Source organism: Vombatus ursinus, unplaced genomic scaffold (genome assembly GCF_900497805.2).
Source record: "Vombatus ursinus unplaced genomic scaffold, bare-nosed wombat genome assembly UNPS02014830.1, whole genome shotgun sequence".
Classification (NCBI taxonomy): domain Eukaryota; kingdom Metazoa; phylum Chordata; class Mammalia; order Diprotodontia; family Vombatidae; genus Vombatus; species Vombatus ursinus.
Genome location: NW_020954608.1, coordinates 44,390,019 through 44,396,960, shown reverse-complemented (window position 1 = coordinate 44,396,960; position 6,942 = coordinate 44,390,019). Strand labels below are relative to the sequence as shown.

The 6,942-nt window shown below is 39.7% G+C and overlaps 1 pseudogene; it reads right to left on the bottom strand.

Moving 5' to 3' along the window:
- Positions 1–6,163: 6,163 nt before the first annotated feature.
- Positions 6,164–6,942, bottom strand: part of LOC114025232 — a 3,787-nt pseudogene continuing 3,008 nt past the window's right edge.

The window sequence follows — 6,942 nt, the reverse complement described above, 5'->3', positions numbered from 1 at the left end:
CAGGCTGGGTCTGTACTATGCCCTGAATGCTGAATGCTCATCTCTCAGGCTGGTACAACAGACCTTTCCTGTCAACCTTCCAGGTTGTCTTGGTCTGGAAACCTGCCTCACTGTGTCTGAGCTTAATGATTTTTGAATCTTTTCCTACATATACCAATGGAAATTAGACCATTTTTAGCATTATACAGTCAAAAGATTTGCAAGTTTTACAAACTTGGAAAATGAACCAAATTTTTAAAAAATGGGTGTTAAATAATTTGATACTATGGAGATGGCTTACTACTCTTTGCTTTTATTTCAGGAATGTTGAACCAGAACTGAAATTACTTGCAATTGGATTTCATTCATTGGTTATTCAAGCAATAGGTATGTAACTTTTTTTATTCTAAACTTAGCAGCTAATAACATGTGTTCATGAAATTAAATGCAAGAGATATGTGTTAGGTGGGACGAATTGTGTTAGAAATTGTAGATGCTAAGACTTATAATGATGAATTTTCTTTCTTCAAGGAGCTTACCAATTAAAAAGTTATTATTATAGTCCTGGTAAAAGTCATGAAAGTCTGAACTTGGGGGGCTGACATACATGTTGATAAAAATATAGATATGAGAGATGTAGAGATCAATTTGATAAACTTTCAGCTGATTGTGTTGAAAGAAAGAATCGTAATGAAAGATTTTGAACCTGGATGACTAGGGCTGATGGTAAAATCAACACAGGATTTTTTTTTTAATTACAAAATATTAGAGCTAGCACAGACCTTAGATTATATTTAGATCATTTGCACTCCCTCTCAAATATCAATAAACAAATATTTCATTGATACTCTTTTTTTGCACTTCCAAATGATTTTTTCCCTCTCCCAAATAATACCCTTTATTTAACAAGTATGATTTATAATAAAAAATCAATATATTGACCATAGATGAGGACATATGCCTCATTCTATTCCTAGAATTCACTGCCTTTCTTCTGAAAGAAGGAAGGCATGAAGTTACAGATTTACTCAATCATAGCATTTCATGTTCGGATGGCACCTCAATGGTGGTTTAGTCTAACCCATACTCAAGCAACAATCCTCATTATAACTCACTTTAGAAGTGGTCATCTACTGAGGATATCCAGTGAGGGAAAAGAACCAGTATTGGCAGCCCATTTCACTGTTGGGTAGTTCTAGGTGTTATTAACTTTGTCTTGTTGCTGTTCAGTCATTCCAGTTGTCACCTGGAAGGTTGACAGGAGAGGTCTGTTGTGCCGGGCTGGAAGAGGAGAGCAGTTCAGCAATGGGCTGTGCAGGCAAAGACAGGGTCCTAGCAAATATGATGCAGGCCTCAGGAGACTGAATCACGGGGCAGCTGTCATGGTTTACAGACTTATTAACCCATAAATGCCAAAGACAACTTAAAAGGTAAATGGGAAAGGTCTACTGGACCTGGGTGAGAGAGGAACATAGTCTAGTCCCAGCCTCTGGTTCTAGAATGTCAGAGCAGTTTTCCATGATAATTTCTTGAAAGATGATGTCTAGGTTCTTTTTTTGATCATGGCTTTCAAGTAGTCCAATGATTTTTAAATTATCTCTCCTGGATCTATTTTCCAGGTCAGTTGTTTTTTTTTTTTTTTTTCCCAATGAGATATTTCACATTGTCTTCTAATTTTTCATTCTTTTGATTTTGTTTTAAAATTTATTGATTTCTCCTAAAGTCATTAGCTTCCATTTGCTCCATTCTAATTTTTAAGGAAGTATTTTCTTCAGTGAGCTTTTGGACTTCCTTTTCCATTTGGTCAATTCTGCTTTTGAAGGCATTCTTCTCCTCATTGGCTTTTTGCATCTCTTTTGCCATTTGGGTTAGGCTATTTTTTAAGGTGTTATTTTCTTCAGTATTTTTTTGGGTATCCTTTGGCAAACTGTTTACTAGTTTTTCATGATTTTCTTGCATCACTCTCATTTCTCTTCCCAGTTTTTCCTCCACTTCTCTTACTTGCTTCTCAAAATCCTTTTTGAGCTCCTCCATGGCTCAGACTGATTCATATTTTTCTTGGAGGCTTTGGATGTAGGAGCTTTGACTTTGTTGTCTTCTTCTGGTTGTATGTTTTGATCTTCTTTGTCACCAAAGTAAGATTCTATGGTCTGACTTTTTTTTTGAGCTGTTTGGTCATGTTCTCAGCCAATTATTTAACTTTTAAACTCTTTGTTTAAAGGGCTCTGCTTCCAGTGTGTAGAATGTACTGTCCCCAAGCTTTGGGGGTTTTGTGCAGCTGTTTTCAGAGATACTTCTAGGGACCTGTAAATTTTCAGTTCTTCCAAGGTGGTATGATCAAAGGTGAGGTGTTTACTCCTTTCTTACACTGTACTCTGGTCTATGAGTGACCACAAGCACTCTTTTTTTGCCTTGGAACTGAGGAGGATTCCCCACTGCCACCACAAGCTCCACTATGTCAATGCTCCTCCTCGCCCCAGGACCACCACCCAGAAATACAACCCAGATCCAAGCACTGGAAAAGCAAGAGAATTCTGCTTCAGTGCCAGCAAAGTGATCCCTACAATCCCCTTCTGATCAGCTACCTGATCCCCCCTCCATCTGTGGGCCAAGAGCTCCCAGAAGCAGCCAATTCCCCAGGGCTTTGCTGGGATGGAGGCTAGACTGAGCTCCTCTCTTATCCTGGTCACAGACCTTTCCTACTGACCTTATAAGTTGCCTTTGGCACTTGTGGGTTGAGAAGTCTGGAAACTGCCACAGTTCCCCTTGATTCAGTCCCCTTAGGACTATTCCAGGTTTGCTGAGGTCTCGACTGCGGGTGCATCCCACACTGAGCTGCGCTTCTCTCCCAGCCTGGTGCAACAGACCTTTCCAATCAACCATCCAGGTTGTCTTGGACTGGAAATGTATTTCACTCGGTCTTCTGCTCCAGAATTTGTTTAGAGCCATAGGTGTTTGGAGGAGAGCTCAAGCAAGTCACTGCTTTTACTTCACCATCTTGGCTCCGCCTCCCCTTCTTCTCTCTCCCTGTCTCTCTCTCTCTCTCTCTCTCTCTCTCTCTCTCTCTCTGTCTCTCTCTCTCTCTCTCTCTCTGTCTCTCTCTCTCTCTCTCTGTCTCTCTCTCTCTCTCTCTCTCTCTCTCTGTTCTCCCTCCAATCTCTATCAATGTCCAGCCACATTCCACACTATACATGACACCTAATGAATTCACATTTATTCTTCTCAGTCATTCATATGGGAAGAAGAGAAGAAAGGAGGAAAGATTCCATCACCAAATATATCTCCTTGATTAAGAGCTCTAGTTCCCCATATTTATTGCCCCCTCCTTTAAAATTTGTTCCAAATGTAAATGACCTAATTTGTTCAAAGAACTAATTCTCCTAATTGTAGTTCAATTTTTTTTAGGGGGGAGGGGGATATATTTGTTTGCAAGGACACAAATCCATAAATTAATTTTTAAAATCTTATTTCAAATAAGATTGTGATCAAAGAGGGATAAAATATGATCTAATTGTTTTTATCATATGTTTAAGTGTATTATTTCTATTAGAAATTTATTGTAAATCCTCTTGAATGCTTCTATGTATGACACAAATTGTTCCTTAGCATTATAAAGATAAAATTATTTTCATCTCCCTTTATAGAATCATCTGCTTTGACTTGTATTTAGCAATAAAGTCATCAGTATTCATTTTTTTTATCATTTTATTCATTGATACAAAGAAAAAAATATCAAGAAAGTGACACTGGACCTTCCAATAATGGAGAAATAGATATGAATTAATTAAAACATATTAAACAGCAATGAATATTTGGTACCTTGTGTTCATAAGGACAACAAAAACATAACTTTAGGAAAAGCTATGCTATTGTTTGTTCACAATCAAGATTCCTTTGTCTCTTCAATAAGATCTAGAAGCATCTGAAACCAGAATGTCATCTGTTAGCCAAGCATTGATTTAGTTACCATGCTCTTTCTGAGCAAATAATCAAGGCTATTATTGAATATGTTTCTTTTCACTAAAAAATCCTATACTTTGTTTTCTTACAAAGCAATAATTAAGGATATGAAACTGGTAATTGCAAAAAAAGTATAAATTGAAAGGAGATGGTGGAACATATCTTTTTTAAAATGTAACCACATAATTTTAATGACAATAATTTTAGCACATATTATGGATCACTAAAGGTAATGTAAGATTAACAAATAATTGGAATTATCGAGAAAGGAAAGATCTTCTGAAAAAGAATCAGAGAAAAAAAAAGGAAGAAAGGGGCAGCTAGATGGCACAGTGGATAGAACATTGGTCCTGAAGCTGGAGGACCTGAGTTCAAATCCAGCCTCAGACCAAACATTTGACACTTACTAGCTATGTGACCCTGGACAAGTCACTTAACCCTAAAAAAAAAAGATTAAGAAATTAAATATCTACAGTGTAAGCTACAATTTAAACGTCCAACTTGGAGAGATGAGAATTAGTCTTTTTCAATAAGAGAAAATGAAGCTCAATTTGAAGACAAGGTAGGACTGTCTATTTGTTTTAGAAAGGAGTACCCAAGTAGCCTTGGACCATTTCTCTTCCAGAAAAACTGAGCCTCCTAGAAAACTTCAAAGACTTTGGAGATAGGAAAATGAATGTGAGTCCTCCCATTTCATTTTTACATGAAAAGAACATAGCAGTACCTTTATGCCCAGTTCACATCTTTCACAGGCAGGCTCATATATATTTAAAAAAATGATTCATTTGGACTCAATTTTAACCTAAGACAGTGCCATAAATGTCATTATGAATGAGATAAGATCACAAGCCAGAAAGGAGAAATTTGACAGCAACAAAAATAAAATGTGATCTAGTGTCTTTCATTGAGGAAACAGTATTTTAAAAACAAGAGCAGTTATTCTGGCTACAATCCAGCCCAACCGTAAACTAACAGACCAGTGTGCAGCTTCAGTTCAACAACTGTCAAACACTGGCTGAAATAACAAAACAGTTGGTTCTTGGCAATTGCATAAGTTTAATCAAACAAAACAATATGTACTATTTTGGTTGATGGATGGAGTATAACTCCACAGCAAACCTTTGATCTTTCTCTTACTATCTTTTTGTTGTTGTTGTTCAGGTTTGGTCAGATCACATTTTCCAAATCAAAACTTAGTATCACAACAGAGTTCTTTCAAAGGTTACAAGATAAGGAGTAGGGATCCTATTTGGGCCAGCATTTACCACTAATTTCAATTCAGATAACAGTTTTACAAAAGTGATTTTCAAAAAATGCTTTCAACCTAATAGATTATCATGTGTTATAATATGTCACAGAGATAGGCACTTATCAAGAAGTCCTTTAGTAAATGCTCTATAACTATGTCATGTATCATCTTGGCAATCTTTCACAATAAACATCTTTACAGCTATTTTTAATGCAAAATAAATGGAGAAGGATTTGCTCAGCTAATTATTTATATGAATTAGTCAAGTAGGTAGAAATTCTGGGTACAATTCAAAGGAAAGAAGAACCCATAGTAGCATTTGACTCCTGCTAACCAAGAAGAAAATACTGCGACTCTCTTATTTGGCAAGGTTAACACATCTGCCAATATGTGGACTCTGGCACCTGAAATGAGATTATCTTTCATTTCTTTTTTTTTTCAGCACCCACACTTTATTCTGACCACGACTTAGGTGGAGGAGCCTCCAAAAGCCCCCCACTAATGAGGTCAGTGCTACAGCATATAAATTCACCATGATTGCTCAATGAATATAGACCAATAGGGTAGGTACAAATTTAAAATTCCATCCACTTGGGTAGGGAAGGAAGTGTGATGAGGCGAATGTATTAGTAGAGTTAACCCACAGCGGGGACAGAGTAGGAATTTCCACTTTACAGATGGGGGCGGGGGGAAGAGTGTAGCTCCATATTACATATGGGAGGAATCAAGAAAAAGAACAAGTTCCCCTTTACAGATCAGGGATGGATGGAAATTTACAGAGAGGAGTATGAGGAAAGGAAGTTCCATATTAAATACGAGTGAAGCAAGAAGGATAGCTCCATTTTACAAATGGGGGAAATGCTCCTGGTAAGTTTCATTTTATGTGAGGGGAAGGATGCTCCAGGGCCATTCCATTCCCAGGTGACAGGAGGCGTGGCACATTCACAAGAGAGGAAGGGAGGAAGGGTCCTGAGGCTAGAGAATGAGGGAAGTGTACCCCACAGGCACAAGACCCTCAGCCCCATCCCGCCCACAACAGAGCCAGTTCTCATCCACAGTGGAGACTACACGCGGCACCTCCCCACGTCGGAATCTCAGCTGATCAGATCCAGCCCCTGCGTGAGCACAGAGGGACCGGACTGCCCTTTGCACTGGGAGTTCGCGGGGGGCTGGGGCCTCAGGCTCTTTCGGCGGGGAGCTTGACCCAAAGGAGCCACCCTTTCCCACCAAAGCCAGAACACTCACAGCAGGAGGCAGCCAGATGGATGGTCTCCTGGACTTTAGTGGACCACAATCTGTCTCTGTTGGCCCAGCCACATGCCTCTGTCCTGGAAGGGCTCTTCTTCTGATGGTGGATTCTCCTTGGTGCTCTCATTTGGAGCACCCTGTTTCCAGGAACCCCAGCGGAGAAGAGGGAGGCCCTCCACCCCATCCAAGGCATAGAACCGGGAAACCTGGGTCAGCTGTTCCCACCAGCCACTAGATGAAGGAGAATTGGGGGGCCTCGCCTGTACCTTCCCCAATACTCTGAGTCAACTGTTCCCCCCAGCCCAACACAGCCTGTACTGTCTGCTGCACTGCAGGTGGTAGTCCTGGAGGAGTTGGGGGATGGGGAGGTCCCAAGAGCAGGTGATGGTGGTGTTCAAATAGGAGATCCAGATGGAAGGTGAGGACAGACAGAGGCTGGAGCAGAAGCAACAGCTCAGTGGAGAGGAAGAGGCAGCTTCCTCAGGCCAGTACAAAGAAGACTGTAA